This window comes from Condylura cristata, unplaced genomic scaffold (assembly GCF_000260355.1).
Source record: "Condylura cristata isolate star-nosed mole 26May11 unplaced genomic scaffold, ConCri1.0 scaffold00028, whole genome shotgun sequence".
Taxonomy (NCBI): Eukaryota; Metazoa; Chordata; class Mammalia; order Eulipotyphla; family Talpidae; genus Condylura; species Condylura cristata.
In genome coordinates, this window is record NW_004567129.1 from 14,997,739 (window position 1) to 15,013,355 (window position 15,617).

At 40.9% G+C, this 15,617-nt stretch overlaps 1 long non-coding RNA gene across 1 annotated transcript in view; it reads left to right on the forward strand.

Annotated features, from left to right (window-relative positions):
- Nucleotides 1-15,617, forward strand: part of LOC105854183 — a 77,608-nt gene that overhangs the window by 58,727 nt on the left and 3,264 nt on the right. Inside the window, exon 2 of the long non-coding RNA XR_001145883.1 lies at nt 12,621-12,836. This is a non-coding gene — a long non-coding RNA (uncharacterized LOC105854183). The remainder of the gene's footprint in view (nt 1-12,620; nt 12,837-15,617) is intronic.

The window sequence follows — 15,617 nt, forward strand, 5'->3', positions numbered from 1 at the left end:
GGTCAGGAGAGGTCTGCCTCGCCATGTGGTCACCTCCGGGGCAGGCGGGGATCGAACTCATGCGGAAGTGGTTTCAGCCTCTTAGTGCAGTGCTTTAACCCGCTGCGCCACCCGGAAGGGCCGCCTTCTTTTTTTAAAAGATTTTATTTATTTGTTTTGCCTAGAAGAACTAAGGGACAGGCCAGAGGAGCAGGGGGGAGGAATGTGTGTGAGAGGATTCACCAGAGACAGACTGGGAAGCAAAAAAGGTGGACCTAACTTTGTAATTAAAAAAAAATAAAAAAAAAATAAAACTATTACATGATCAGTTAAAAAAAAAAAGAAAAGGTGGACCTATTGAAATACACTGCTGAGGGGGGGAGTTGGAGAGACAGGGGAGGTCTGCTGTGCCATGTGGATCACCTCCCTAGCCGGGATCCAGCTCAGGCCATCACAATGGTAGCACTGAGACTTACCCCTAGGCCGCCAGAGAGGCCCTCTCTGCCCTCTTCCCCCTTCCACCCAAAGACAGTGAATGAAAACTATTCTTTTGAGTTTTTCATTTTAGATTTCACCTAAATCTCAGTGCATTTTGAAACAGTTCCTTGAATTTCTTTCTTAATGTTGTATGCTACTAGAGGTCAGATCTAGGTCACCAGGCTATTCTCTGAAAATACCACAAAATATTAAAATATACATATTCCACAGCTTCAACACTGTCACAGGGAACCCTCATCCTTATGACCCGCAGGCTTAGCGACGAACAAAACAAAGAGCCCTGCTTCCCATCCAAAGACAACCCAAGCTGTAGAGGCCAAGAGTCTGGCTCTGTTCTTTGAAAAAACCCATGATTCCTGTGATCAAATGATGGGACTCTGGCATACCAAAGCCACTTCCCAATGTAGCCCAAACCAAGCACTTATCTCCAGCATCACCTGCAACCAGCTCTTTCCCTTGTTTGGCAGGTAGCAGGCATGTTCGATTACGTACAGACAGGTCAGGATTAGCAGTCTGTCAGGGCACAGTGGCAACCTGACATCCAAAGCAGACTGAGGGCAAGATGGGACTGCTGTCCAGCAGAACCCAGGACCGCTCCTGATTAGAGGCAGGAAACACCAGGTTAACCCCCAACTACAGGGTGGGCAAGGATGCTGCTTACCTAGAGGATGTAGGGGAACCAAACTGGTTCTTTCTGCATACCACACTTCATCACCAGGTCACCAGAGTAGTTAATGCAGATCTTTAGGAAAACTCAGGCAAATAACCAGAAAAGTGGTAAATGGGGTCCTGCATATCACCTGGTTTTTTATAACAAACTTCGTCTTAACTACTGCACCAGGAGTGGTAGTGTAAGGGGGGAAATGTATGCAGGCAACAGGGAGTTAAGTAAATAATTTTTTTCTTTTCTTTGTCGATGTGTTTAGTTCTCTTCCTGCCAAGATTCATCTCACTCTGCTATCTTGTGAGAGACACATATGGTGCAGTGAAATTGCCATCCAAGAAAGCATGTCCCAGCCTGTTGAGACATCATCAAATAAGATTAAAGCAAAGTAAAAATAAAAAGATAGAAAGATTTTTTTCTTTTCCTTGTACAGAGAACATCTGATGAAAGCCACCAAGGTACTTGAATTGCTTCTAAAGGTTTCGTAGCCATTTCTTTACTTTGGGTGGTTAAGAAAAAGCAGGAATAATACGACAATATCTTCTTTCCTTTCTCCGAGTTAGTGGTGAAAAAGTGCTTCATAATAAACCATATGTATATGAATAAAGTACAATATTGCCTTCGGCACTCCTGCTGCAAATTGCACGTACACATGCTACAGACAGACTTCAGTGTTCATTTTTCCTTCTTTTCTCTGGATTCTGTGGATTAAAACTTTCTCAGTGGTGGCAAATAAAACTTCTATTTTTCATATTCATTATCATAGCCACGATATTGCTAATATCGTGGCATGATATTGCTAATTTCTTGCATGTCAGATCTCAGCAGCGGAGGGACAGAGTCTCATCTTTACATAACTGGTGATCAGATTTCCCTCCCACTGCTGAGACGCAGAAGACCTGAGATTCAGGCAACTACATGTCCTCCCTAGCAGCCCTGCAGAAGCCTTAGAAGAGCAGTGCTTGCCTGGGAAAGTGTGGGCTCCCCTGTTCTTATCACTGGTGCACATGACACTGAATGACCAGTGTGCCAGGGATTCTAAATGGGCCCTACCTTCACCATTGTGCCCGGCCATCCCTGTGGGTGCAGTTATGAGTTGGTGAGATCGAAATCAGGGGCACCTCTTGAAGGCTGCATCTCCTCTACCCAGATTAGCCCTCACAATACTATCAAACTTCTTTCCCTACTCACACTATAAGAACCTGCTGGCTCTGGGCGAATTTATGATGATATGACGAAGAAGGGAAATCCACACGCCACTCCCCTTAACTCACCTTTCTAGAATATGCAAGACACATCCTATTTTTCAGGGTTTTCCTTCCAAATTACTCTCCAAGGGCCATTTCAGAAAAGTAGTCAATTCTTTGAAAGAATACAGATAGGAGGTAAATAATGTTGTGCTCCACATAGAGGAAGGCCTACAGCCCAGCTTTCAAATTAAAATAATTTTTTTTTAATGTCTGATGAGGAAGGCTGGAAGGCAGGGAAAGCCAAGAATGTCCCCCTTTCCAGCACAGAAACTCTGTTCTCTGTGATCAGAAGTCAGTTTGTGCTGGGACACAGCGTTGAGGAAGCAGTCTGTGCATTTGTTTGCAAACTGTCCTAGGTAAGGAGCCATAGGTTTACAAGCTCTTGTTTCCAACTCACGGCCTTAATTGGACCTCTGGAAAGCAACAATGCATCAGTAGAAGAGATTATCACTGGCCTTAATAAGCTGTTGTTGGCTTTCAGAACAGCCACAGCCTAAAATGAGGCACACAGAGCCCAGAGACAATCTCACCAACTGCCTGGAGCAAGGATTAAAGAAACAAGGATCCAAAGGACAGAAAGAAATAAGTGGGGAGGGGGCAGCACGAGAAACAGGGGCTAATGTAAAATCGTTTCCATATTAACCTTCTTCCCTTCTGAAATGGTCAAGTTCTGATTCAAAATACAAATTATCTCCAATTACTTCAAAAAAGGCAGTCAGAGAGCTGTCATTTAACCTTCACCATCTGTTTGTCTCAAAAGAAAGCTGTACAGCCTGCCACGCCAGCCCCAACTTTTCCTCCGAGCTCTGGGGAAGCACCAAAGACCGAGGCTTATTGTTCTCTAGAGAGAAACCTATGGGGGCTTTATTGGGGATAGAGCAGGGGGGAGGGTGGTGGATAGGGAAGAGAAGAGAAAGAAAGGAAGATGGTATGGAGGGACAAGAGGAAGGAGTTCTGAGAGGTGGTTTCATTCAAACCAGGCTGGTGTCTGGTGGTGAGTGGGACCCTCGGACCCTGCTTGTTAAATGCCCTCCACTGAGGGATTTATTTTTTTAAAAAAACAAGATTGGCCTTCAGTTGATGACTCAGGAATGGGCAGGATGTACTAGGCCCCTCCTGTGGCCAGGTGTCTCTGGGGTCAGCTTGTTGGGATGCAAATGCAATGTCACAGAATCCCTGTGAAGCATTACAATCAAAGCAGCAAAGGCTGGCAAGAGAGTCAGGTCTTTGCAAAGATGATAACAATGTGGGTGGCTATACTGTCTGATGAACAATTCGTGGCTGGAAAAATATTTGACCATTGTACAAAACCCCCAAACCATACCATTGAGGATGGCCAGATGGAGGCCAAGTCTTTCAACTCTGATCATCCAAATAGTTCTTAGTGGGCAGTTTCTCTTTCAGGAAGCCAAGAGTTAAAGGCATGGAGAACACCAACTTATGAGAACACTGTATGCCAAGGCCAAAAGAATCAGTAGCAAAAGAGTTTTCCAACAGGCCATGATGGAATAATAGGGTGGAAATTTCTTGATGCCTTACATTTTATGGGAAAGTTCTAATGTTCCTACCCAGATACATGATATTATTTCCACTAACTCTGATCTTTCTTTTCCATTTTATAGCCTACTAAATAACAGGTTTCTTCAGGAGAGGAAGAAAGAAAACAGATTCCCTATTTAGAAGGACAACTTTGCCTCATAAACAGTTGGTATATTTAGAGAAGAAAGACACCTGGAACATCCTATAGGAAAACACCTCTAACTAGCAGTGCCATGTGGACATAGGGCAGATATTTCTCTGGCCCCAAATAGTAAAGCTTGAGATTTCTTCTGCCATAAAGTCAGGGCCTCTTGTTTCTCCTCACAAAAGCAGATGGGGACAGGCTGATAAGTATTGAAAGCTGCTCTTCATAACAAGAGTCAGGATACTTGTGGCAGGTATGATGATGAACTGGGGGCTGGAAAGACCACTGTTAGGCACAAAACCACAACTTCTGAGTATGAATTCTCCATTTACTATGCCCTCACCCACACAAACACTTATACATAGAAGGAAACATGCCTCCTTTTTTTTTTAAGCTCTATTTATTTATACAGAAATGGGGTACAGGCCAGAGATGCAGGAGCAGTGAGAGGATTTACCAGAGACACAGCGGCGAGCAGAATAGGCAGATCAACAAAATACACTGCTGCAGGGAGACAGGAGAGGTCTGCTGCACCATGTGGATCACCTCTGGGGCGGGGATCAAACTAGCACCAAAATGGCCATGGCCAGCTTCGCAGTGCTGCACTTTAACCTGCTGCGCCACCAGAGAGGCCCAAACACCTCTACTATTTTCCTTTTCTCTCTGTTCTGTCTTCTCCCCCGAACTCCCACCTCCAAATACAAGTCCAGGGTTTCAATTGAGGGATCATTGATAGATGCTGATTTTCACTGAGAAACAAAGATCTGTAACACTGGGGTTTGATGAAATTACCCTCTTTCAGGATGTGGAGCAATAGGAACCGTTATATACTGCTGGACAGAAAGTAGGTTGGACAGTCCCTCTGAGGCAGTATGGAGTTCCTCACAACACTAAAAATACCTCTCTACCTGATCCAGCAATCTCTCCTAGGTATCTACTGAAGAATCTAAAAACACTAATTGAAGAGCTATGTGCACTCCTATGTTCATTTCAGCACTGTTTATAACAGCTAGGTTATATAGACAACCAACATGTCCTAAGACAGACGAATGGATAAAAATTATATGCACAAGGGAGTACTACTCGGCTATAAAGAAAGATGAAATGTTGCCATTTGCGACAGCATGGATAGACCTGGAGGGAGTGATGCTAAGTCAAGTAAGTGGTTTCACTCCTATGTGGAATATAAAGAGACATAGTAAAGGAACACAGAACACCACACCCAAAGCAAAACAAATCTTAGAAATCTAATTGCAGAGCCCAAGCTACCAGAAGAAAAGGTAAAGGGAGGGAGCAAGGGAGTGAGGGTGCCCAGTGGACCATAGTGGAGGATTACTGGGGCTCCACTGGTCTGCACATACATGGGAGGAGGTATGACCCTACATTCCTAAACAGTGTTGTAAACTGTTACCTCAATAAACATAATTAAGAAAAAAGAAATTACCCTCTTTCTTACTGTCTCTCAGGTCTGTGCTCCTTTCCAAGTTCCCTTGGGAAAGAATGGACTAGCCGATGAATTGTCACAAAAGTGAAGAATGAAAATGAAAATACATGTTTTTTTTGGTTTTAGGTGCTACTTCTCATTTAAACAGCAGAGTCTGATGGCATTTCCCCTCCCACCCATGCTTCCTTGTCAGCCAGTGCACATATTATACGCTTGAAACCAACATAAAAATACAAAGAGAAAACAGCAGTACTTCTCAGAATAAAAAGGCCTTCTAAAGATGGACTCAGCTCTCCCAAGTCCTGTTGCCATCATGCCCTCCAGGGTAAGGCAGGCAAGGACAGCGAGAAAACTGCTCAGGAGGCGTGTCTGAATTAATGGACAGGCTGGAGCATCTGCAAACTTGTCAGGCCTGAGTCCACAACTAAGTCCCACAAACAGGTCTGTATTCAGGAAGGGAACCGGCTGTTACATTTCATAAGATAAATATTATCTGCTCTTCTTCCAGGATGGTTGTTATTAAAAGTTGGATTTAATAAAAGAATTAAAAGGGCTTGTTTCATTTGACATTTCATCCACTGAAGACTTGAGAGGGGAAGGGCAGGTAGGAACCCAGGGTTGTGATGGTCAGGAATCGTCAGCCAAGTTTTTCTCTCTGTGTTGCTTGACTTCTATTGGGTGATTTTGCACCAACTGTTAAATAAGTTGCAAGGTGCTGACAATTTCCCCATTACAGAAATCTTTCTACGGCCTATTTTAGGACCACAGATGTGTCAAAGATTTCCAGTTTATTATCGCTGAGTAAATATCACTAAAAAACAAGAGCTCCATCTTGTCATGTCCTATAAACTGGTAGCAGAAGAAACAACAATAAAACCATTTATCAGAGCCCTCGGTGCTCAGAGGGGCCCCAAAGTTCTATCAAAAGCTAGTGCTATTTTATCATAAAGATACTGACAGGGTTGATTTTTTAAATGCTTTTTGGGTGCCAAGATTCCCGCTAATTTCATGCTTGCTCTTTACATTTATAGCTCTGTAGTTCTTTTCTTATGTTACCCCATCAAGCTAGTACTTCATAAAGCCTGAATCATCATCACTATCTTAATTGCCAGGCTGGGTTTGGAGTAGGTCCAGGTCAGAATTATAAAATGCCTGGGGGAATTCCAAGGTGCTGAGGGAGTGGCCCAGGCTGGGGATTCAGAAGTGGTCTCTGAACTCTACTTGGGTCTGCTGCCGTGGTGCATGTGGAGATGATCTGTAATTGAAAAATAAGGTCTCATAACTAGGAGATGGGAGTGTGACATGTCTGTGATGTGGGATATGGCCCCTGAAATTTCACCGGTGTAAGTTGTTTCTACTTCATGGTTCATCAATTCAGACATAGGCCAAGTTAAAATACTCCATCAAACAGGGAGGTGTGACTGTTGTTAACTGAAATATAGAGACTTGGGTAGGTTGATTAACTAAACAGACAAAATAGTATGAAATCATTGGAGAAAAAGATCTAAATTTCTCCTGAGGTAGGGTTACCAAATAATCCATAGGTTGAGAGAGAGTGATCGCTGGCTAAATTTTATAGGATATTTAGTATAAAATAAAATGGGACACAGTTGTACTAAAAAAGGTAGTAACTTATCTGAAATTTAAATTTGTCTTGGTGGCTGTTTTTTGTTTGCAAATCTGATCTCCTAGACAGAATTTGAACTAATTTGATTTTTAGAGGCAGGAGATTAGAGTTCTAGAGCTTTCTACTGACAGCAGACTTTAGGAAGGTAACATGTTTCAGTTTTCAAAAATATGCAGATAGGAAATATGTAATAAGGTCATTCTCGATAAAATATCTGATCTTTTAGAATTCTTATTTTAAAAATCCATTTTTATAATCATCTATATCACCAGAATAAAGAACTATTACTAAATGAATGACCTTAGAAAAGATAAACAGATCACAAGTGTTAAATACGTGGATATCAAAATTAATTAGCTCAAACTTCTAAATATAGTCCCATTACTTTAGTTTAGAAAAACTCCATCATATGTTGCCATAGTCCATATTTACAAATTTAGTATAGAGGTAGTAGAAGCTAACACTTTCTCCTATTCAGTTCAAATTTTCTGAAATTTTCAAATTTAAAACAATTAGGGTTTACTATTTTATATTTTACTTAAGATAACTAATTGCTCCCCAGTGATTGTTCTCCCTTTTTTCCTTCAGATTAAAACAAATCTCATTACCTAAAATAGACTTAGATCTGAGAAGAAAACAAAAATACCAAGTTTGATGACAAGAATTCTTATCCAAAAGTTGATGCTGATTGATGCAGGCCCTCCTTTTGTGTTTCACCCATCTCTGTGGGCTCTGGAATGACTGAGCTGTGAGACCTTTGTCCCTCCAGCACTTCAACTGGGAGAAATGAAAACAAACTACTAGATTGTACCTAAGTTGCCACCAATTGCCTTTCTGGCTAACTGTCTTGAGAAGACTTGCTAACCTAAATGAATGAATATTGAAAAAGTGAAAAAACAAGAGCAAAATCTACACAGCAACTATATTGATAACTATATTTTTAAGCATCCAAAGAGGGCCTGGGCGTTAATGTCCCCTTTCAAAGACAGTGCCAATAGATTTATCCACTGAAACAGAATCTTGGGGAATTGTAGTTCTATTTGGGCTCTGACTATTTCCTAGCATTTCTCAGGATAGCATCTGTCTTAGGAATCTCTCCATCTGAGTAGTCATTAAAATATTCTAGGGCAAAGACTGCCCCACAGTTCGGAAATGCAAAGTGCCAGGAAAGGATGCATCTATGAAGAGGCCATAAGAGTCACCTTTATTCATTTGACTCACCGGTGAAGACAGGAAAGATAGCTTCTGTTTCAAACATGGCCTTAAAATGATAATGAGAGCGTCAAAAAACAACAAAAGAGTTTTTTTTTTTTAAATTGCAGACATACTCATGCTTCTGTGTTTTTAAAAGCCTTTCTATAAAACCAGTCCTATTTATTAGTGAAATACAAACCACGTTATCAAGAATCTTAAGGAAATAGATTGCTGTGATAATTCAGAATCCACCCCCTAGTAAAGCTACCACACCATTATAGGGAGATGAGCAGAACATACTTGCATCCATTAAAGAAGACCTTTACTTGAAATATTGTAAACCATTCAGATGCAGTTCTAATGCCAGTGATTCAGAATATCACTCTGGGACATTTCAGCTCTCTAGCAGTACCCAAAGTCTTCACAAGATTTAGTAGATAGAGAGATTGTTAAAAAGTGACCAGGGTATGAATGTGGTCTTAAAGGTTTGACTTTTGCATGCATTAACATCACAGATGACAATATAAGTATTAAGGATTGTGGCCAATTTTTGCCTGATCCCACGTTGAGTGAAACAATAACCTTAGTATATCAATTTCTACCTTCCTCTCACCTTCCATTCTTTTGTCCAACACTTCTGACTTTCTACCTAGACTTTGAACTGTGGAAAGCACCTGATTGCCACCTGGAACAGATCATGAATCCAGGCTTCTATCCTTAGGGTGCTTTGTATTTGAATTCTAGGATATTTTTTATTTCAAAAGAGAATGTTTAAAAGATATTAAATACTATGCTTGAAGACTTTACAGTCCAGGTGCGAAGACAAAACACCCTAGAGGGGAGGAGATGACATAATGATGCTTTAGATGACTCTTTAAATCCAAGTCTTCAATGACTCAGCATTTCTATGAATATTTTTTTTAATAATAAAAAAATAAATAACTTTTAAAAAGTGACTCCAGGGCCCTCCCTGGTGGCACAGCACCAAGAAGCTAAAGGCACTTCAGCATGAGTTCGATCCCTGCCCCGGAGATGATCCACATAGCGCAGCAGACATCTCCTGACCTGCCCACTGCTCCCCTCCAGCAGTGTACTTTGTCAGTCTGCCTGTTCTGCTCCCCACTCTGTCTCTGGTGAATCCTCTCACTCCCCCTCTGCACCTCTACCCTGTACCCCAGTTCTGTATGCATAAATCAATCTTAAAAAAAAAAGTGACTTCAATTATAATACAAAATAGGACACATATTAGGGATAGGACAAGGTCTGACAGATCCTGTTTGCAAGTCACATCCAAGTTTGCTTTCAAGACAACAGCCCCAGCTTTATATTCTCTATCATCAACACTTAATTTCATCTTTTAAAGCAGGGGCTCAGTTCCCCATCCTCAAATAATGTTAAGTGTCTTATCACATGAAGATATGAGTTTCAACATTATCACACTGGATTTAGTTGATTTTGACATGGCCAGGATTAGGGCAAATACCTCCTATTTGGCCACGAATTACCATCCAGATGTCAAGAAGATTTCTGACTGGATTCAATCTCCCCCAACTCCATCTGTGTCCATGGGAAATAAGTCTTACACTATCATAATCCCCCTTCTTTCTCTCACAATGGCCCACCTATTCTGGGCCAAGGACTTGGTGCCTCAAGCCAACTGAACCCCATCTCCTCCACGTAATGACAAAAAACATGCTCCATCCTTGGTTCACATCAGAGCTCCCTTCCAAGATAACAGCTTTAGCTCCTCTGTCACCAAGACTTGGTTTCATGTCTTAAAGCTGGAGCTCACTATCCATATCTTCAAATTATGTCAAGTGCCCCATCATCTGAAGATGTGAGTTCCATTACTTCACTGGATTTAATTACTGTCACTACTCCAAGACTGGCTCCTATCCTACTTTCTTCCTACCCACCAGCCTCTATCATCAGTCCAACCAGTTCAAATCGAACACAAACAAGGATATAAAGCAGATGCAACCTGCAACGGTACTCTGCAATTGATTTCTTTAGTCAATGCCTAGCATTAGAGCTTCAACCCAGTGTCTGTTTTCTAGCCTAACCCATTTTCCTCATCATACTTCAGAGGCATGGGGTATCCCTGTAGCAGGTAGTCAAGCCTGCTCCGATGATAAGATTTAAACTGTTATTTCTACAAAACTGTCATCTGCATATTGCTATATTCTGGAAGCTAAGGGGTTCCTCTTTGTTGTCTTAGAGAAACACTGGGGTTGGGTTTGTGGATTCCTCTCAGGTGTCATGCCTTTTGGTTGTTAAGCAAATAACTACTGCCAAACATTTGTATCTGGTGCTATTTTAAACGAGAAGGGACAGTCATGGATGGCTTATTCAATTTTATCCTTTTGATTTCACATTGATGGGATTAGGAAGAGAACTGAATTCTTCAGTGACTGCTGGTCCATGTTGCAATGTGGAGTTCTAAAATCCAAGAGTAGTAGCTTGGACACAAGGTGGTGCTAAGGAGTAACAAATTAACTGAATTCTTTTCCCCAGAGGTGACCTAAAATACTGAAAGTTTGCAAGGTACCTAATGGTTTACAGATGATTTTCATGCACATTATCTCATATATTCCTCAGAACTCCAAGAAGATTGAGCTACTCCCACTGTTTTTAGGTAAGGGAAATTAGTTTCCATATGTTAAATGACTTGACCAAGATCACCAAGACCAGTTTAGGTTTTCCTGCCAAGTCTAGGCTTAGTGATTTCTTTGCAGTACTGCACAGCTTAGTCCTCTCTTAGGTCAGTGCATTCTCTAAATTGGCTGCCATCAACATCTGTCAAACCAGGGAGTTCTGAACATATTAATCCAGCCTACACCGTGAGCCTAACTGGCACTGCTAATTGGGGAAAAGAGGTACTTTCTGTGTTCTTAGGGATCTTTGGTCAAATTCTAAGGCATAAAAGAGAACAGAAACATTTGTTGGCCCCTGGGAGAGAAAAATCAGTTCAGGGGATACCTAGACCTATACCCATTTGGATAGAAAACTATTTTATTGAAACTTCCTGCTCAATCCAGAGTCATAGCCTGAGATTCCCAGGGCAGGTGCTGCTGGAACAGTCTTGGACTCCCTCCTACCCTTCTGATATTTTTACTACCTCCCGAAGATCTGTTTCATCACGTCAGAGGGCCCTGGGTGCCATTAACGCCCTAACAGCAGTAAGCCATACAAGCCAAGAGGGCTTTGTAGGTGGCAGGTGAAAATCAGATTTATCTCCTATTAGGATTATCTGCTCGGCTTAAAGTATCCAACATGGGTGCTGTATTTCTGGGTACATTCATTTCTGAGGGCTGCTATCATAAATTACCACAAACGTGGTGGCTTAAAACAAGAGTAATTTATTGCCTTTTAGCCCTGGAAACCAGAAGTTCAAAATCAAGGTTTGATCAGGATGGGTTTCTTCTGGAGGCTCTGAGGGGAGGTCTGTCCCAGGTTTTTCACCTGGTTTCTAGTGGCTGCAGCAAATCTGACCTTCCTTGCTGGAAGATACATTACTTACATCTCTGTCTCCATCTTTACTGGCCTTCCCCCATGGGTCTCTGTGTTGTGGCTCCCTCTATCTTTTTAAATGAGGACACAAACATTGAATTTAGCTCCTGCCCTAAACCCAGGGTGATTGCATCTCAGGATGCTTCACTCAAAGCACCTGCAAAGATCCGATTTCCAATTAAGGTTCCATTCTGAGGTTCTTGATGGCTATGGATTTGGGGGAGCGAGAGACTCTAATCAACTCACTGGGTAATCCATTCCAAACAATCAGGTTGCTTTTTCTCCATTGAACTAATTCTCCATATCAAGAAGAAGATATTCTACATATCTTAAAGGAGATGGAGAATCATGGGTTATTACGTCCCCAAAAGAGCTCTCATTTCCCTTCCTTGGAACCCCACTGGAGCTTTTCTACTGGGATGAAAGCAGTCACCCTCAGTCACATGTTCTCTAGAGACAGCACTTCCATCTGCCCAGTCCTTCCACTGAATGAATGTGCAAAGTCTTCCCTTCCCACAGATTCTGCAGGGAAGATGGGGATACCATTTAAAATTTGAGAGGACACGTGTGGTCTCCTTGTTCTGTTTCTATCTAAGTCAGCATTTGCTGGTATGTCTTCTAGCCTAAGCATCCCCTTAATGAAGACATGTTCATGGCAACAGGCTGGGATATATGCCTTAGACTATTTCAGTAATGAGCCTTAAGGAGAACAAACCCTTTGTTTTTGGTGAAAAATGCTAATTGAAGGAAATATTTTTTTCCTTCCAAAGGACACTGAATAGAAACCAATGAACTAAGCAAAATGCAGATGAAGTCTCTCCTTTTACCTGCTGTTCCTTCAAACAGAAAACAAAACACAGCCAACCAAAACAACTGTTCTGGCAGGAAAAAGAAATTTCCTCAATATTTATATTCTCCAATGAAATCGGTAAGGAAGGAAGGTAAAGGCTGAAAATACCCTTCATAGCACCACAGAAAAGAGCCAGGTGGGTTTCTCTCAGCAGCTGGTTATGTCTCAACAGTCACCCTCCCCCTTTTTTAGTTGCCAAATTCCTTTATGTTTCTTTTCTTAGAAAAGTGACTTTATAAAGCTATTAAACTACTATTAAAAACACAAGTGAGCAAAACTCAAAGCGTAGGCCTTTTTTCCTTTGATTTTTTTCTAATTTTTAGAAAAGGGTTTTGAGAGTTGGAATATTTTTGTGAATGTCTTTGTGAGCATTTAAATAGTCTTTCCATTTGTAACATCCCCTAAATAAGGCAGCTCTAGAAATCTGCCTTGCATTAGCCCACCTGCTGGGCCAAACCATGAACATGCATTACCCCAAATGGGACACCTCATTTGCCGAAAGACCCGAACTTAAAATTACCTGCTTCTTTGGATTGCTACACCCGGTTTTCATCAACATGCCTGGAACTTGATTTTCTATGTCCTTTCTCCCCCTACTCAGGCAGAAATAGCAAAGAGAGAAAGGAAGGAAGCCTTCTTGAAACTCAGGTAAAGACAGATGAGTCTCTTAGCAAGGTGATCCTGAGCTCAAATTTGGAGGAGCCATTTCTCGACACAAGACATGACAGGCTTCTAGGTGTAAGGGTCCCATTCTCTAACAAATATCTTTGGTAGTAAGAGTCTCAAAACAAATTACATGGTGAATTACTGCCTCAGTCCTGGGCTCCTTCTGCCCACTGTTCAGCTCACAGCTCTGGATAAGCTATTGCCGAAAGCCTGCAAGATAAGCAGATTATGCAATGTCATGTGCCCAGGACACTCAAGTCCACAGCAGAACTTCTCAAGCCCAGGCAGTTCACCTAATTCATATGGGTCACAGGCTGTTTCAATTAAGGACTAAACTTTCCGTCCTAATAATTTGCACAAGGTAAATCAAATGGAGTCATAGTCGTCCTCTCTTCTCCTGTACCTCAGAATACTGCTCCAAGCTGACTAAAACAAGAGAAAAAAAAGAAGAAAAAGAAAAGAGAGAAGAGAGAATGGTCCTGGAGGGAATACAGAATTCCTTACAGATAGCTTTTATGTCACTTTCCCATCCTTAGCCAAAGCAATTTTGTGAGTCTTCAGTGGCATGTGGGTCTTAGGTAGCGAATAACAAAAGTCCTGATATGAAAACTGAATGCAGAAAACAAATTAGCATTTTGAAAATAAAAAGCCTGGCTTTTAATCCTATTAAGATCATGGCTGCTTTTTTTTCCTCCCCCTCCCCTAAAAACTCTGAAAGAGATACTGATGTTCCCATTACCATAAATGCTAAGATCAGCATTTCCTTTGAAAGAAGTTGTTAATATTTGGAAATGGTCGGATTTCCAATCCAAGCTTTGATTGTTATTCTATACTAGCCAGCAAGTGCCAAGGTCACGGGGAGATTCACCTGCAGACTGAGCTAAATGAATGCACTCGGCCACAATGCATGTATAATTTAACATTCTTCTCTCGAGTACTTCCATGCATTCCTAAAAAATATTTTATTACAATAACAAATTGGTTTCAAAATCATGCATTATGTATTCTGAAATTAGGTCTGCCAGTGAAACCTGTATACACAAACATGTACACTCCTGGGCAGGGCCGGAAGAACTTGCAAATGCTACTGCTACCAGCATAGAGCTTGAGAGGAACAGTTAATTCCACAAGGAATCCACTGTCACTTCTTTTATTATCTTAATCTGTGTATTTGGAAAGAAGAAGGACAAACCGATTATTTGCTGTAAATAGCAGTTAGAAACCTAATCATTCATTTTCTTCGTACCGTCTCCTCTCTGAGAAGGTAGTGTGTGTTTGGGCAGAGGTATCTGGTATTCTAAAAATACACTATTCCTTGACTAAAAATCTTCTTTTCCTTGATCTGACATGTTCCAAGTCCACATTTTACAGAAACTGGACATTAACAAAGCTTCTTTGAAACATTAAAGCTATCAAAACTGCCCTTAAAATTTGTGTTAAGAAATACACTCTGTGCTGTAACTTTCATCACTGAGTCATCCAAAAAAGTTAACATATTCAAAAAATTCCTTAGGATTCCCATCACAAATGCAACCCCATATAATGTTTCCCTAAGTAGATGCATGTTTCTGCTTTGTGAAGTTAAATACACATTTTCCTTAAAAACACAGATACAGTAAGAAAAAAAAACACACAGATAACAGTTTTCTTGTGCATAATATGTGTGTTTCCTAAGGCGTTGATATATGAACCATTCTCATTATAAAGCTTTTCTGATTCCTTCCGTCTTTTTCTCTTTTAGGCATTATATTCTGTGCAAGAGAAGTTGCACCTCACCCAATAGTATTAGTGAATTCTACGAAGGCAAGATTTCCCAAATAAATGATGAATTCCATGATGCGGAAAGTGTTTGATCTTAAAAACATGAGAAAGAAATTTAGTTGAGTTTTCTCTTTGAAAAGTTTTGTAGGCCTGAGCTTGATCTCTCTATATTAAAAGAAAAAAATATCTAGTTTATTTCAATAGGGGATTTGTTTTTCATTAACTTGCAAGCTAAACGTCATTGGTCTGTTTCTATTGGCCTTCTAACTGGTGAATAAAACAACAAAATTCCTAAGAGAACCACTTATAAATCTCTTTAAATTAAAATCAGTCTAATTTTTATTGTAAGACCAACATCATGATAGGCTTTGAATTTTTAAGGCAATGCCCACACCAAAAAAAAAGTTTAATTCCCTGACAAGAGATTTTAATAAAGACAAATCACGGGTAAGATTAGATGCTGCAACCTTCCTGCTTTTTTTTTTTTTTT